Raw genomic sequence first — 749 nt, forward strand, 5'->3', positions numbered from 1 at the left:
CAGTTTAGAAAATTTAGAAGGTCTTACTTGAAGGTTTCCTTTGTGTGTGCTGTGACCGTATCTCTGTTTCTTATTATAAATAGGAATTAAATTTATTTACAGTGAGGGTGGTGAGGCCCTGGCACAGGTTGCCCAGAGAAGCTGTGGCTGCCCCTGGATCCCTGGAAGTGTCCAAGGCCAGGCTGGATGGGGCTTGGAGCAACCTGGGATAGTGGAAGGTGTCCTTGTCCATGGCAGGGGGTGGAACGAGATGACCTTTAAGGTCCTTCCCAGCTCAAACCATTCCAGAATTCCATGATTAAAGCTCCTCTGATGCCAAAAGGTTTTGGAGGGCTGGTGACACCCAGAGCTGTGACCTGCTCTGTCCACAAGTGAGTTCTGTCACCGTAGCACAGGTACAGACCAATTGCTTCATCCAATCTGAATATCCCTGGGTGGACCACAGCCTTTGTATATGGAATTCCAGCTCCCAAATAACGAGATTTTGAATCAACAGGCAAGAAGAGTTGAGTCAACAGTAAAGGAAGAAAATGCCTTTGCAGCCACGACATCTGTGTGGTGTTTTTTTGGGGAGGAATTTTGTCTTTTTTGTCTGGAAAACCGAGCTAGAAACTGAATTTCTCTCTCGTTTTTTCACTTTTCCTCTTTGCTTGATAAGTTATAATGGTATTCCCAACAAAACCAACCTGTTGGCTGATGCCTTTTATTGTAGTCAGTCAGTTACAAGCCAGTTTGAAGTGACTTGAAAG

Source organism: Lepidothrix coronata, unplaced genomic scaffold (assembly GCF_001604755.1).
Source record: "Lepidothrix coronata isolate B3197 unplaced genomic scaffold, Lepidothrix_coronata-1.0 Scaffold119, whole genome shotgun sequence".
NCBI lineage: Eukaryota > Metazoa > Chordata > Aves > Passeriformes > Pipridae > Lepidothrix > Lepidothrix coronata.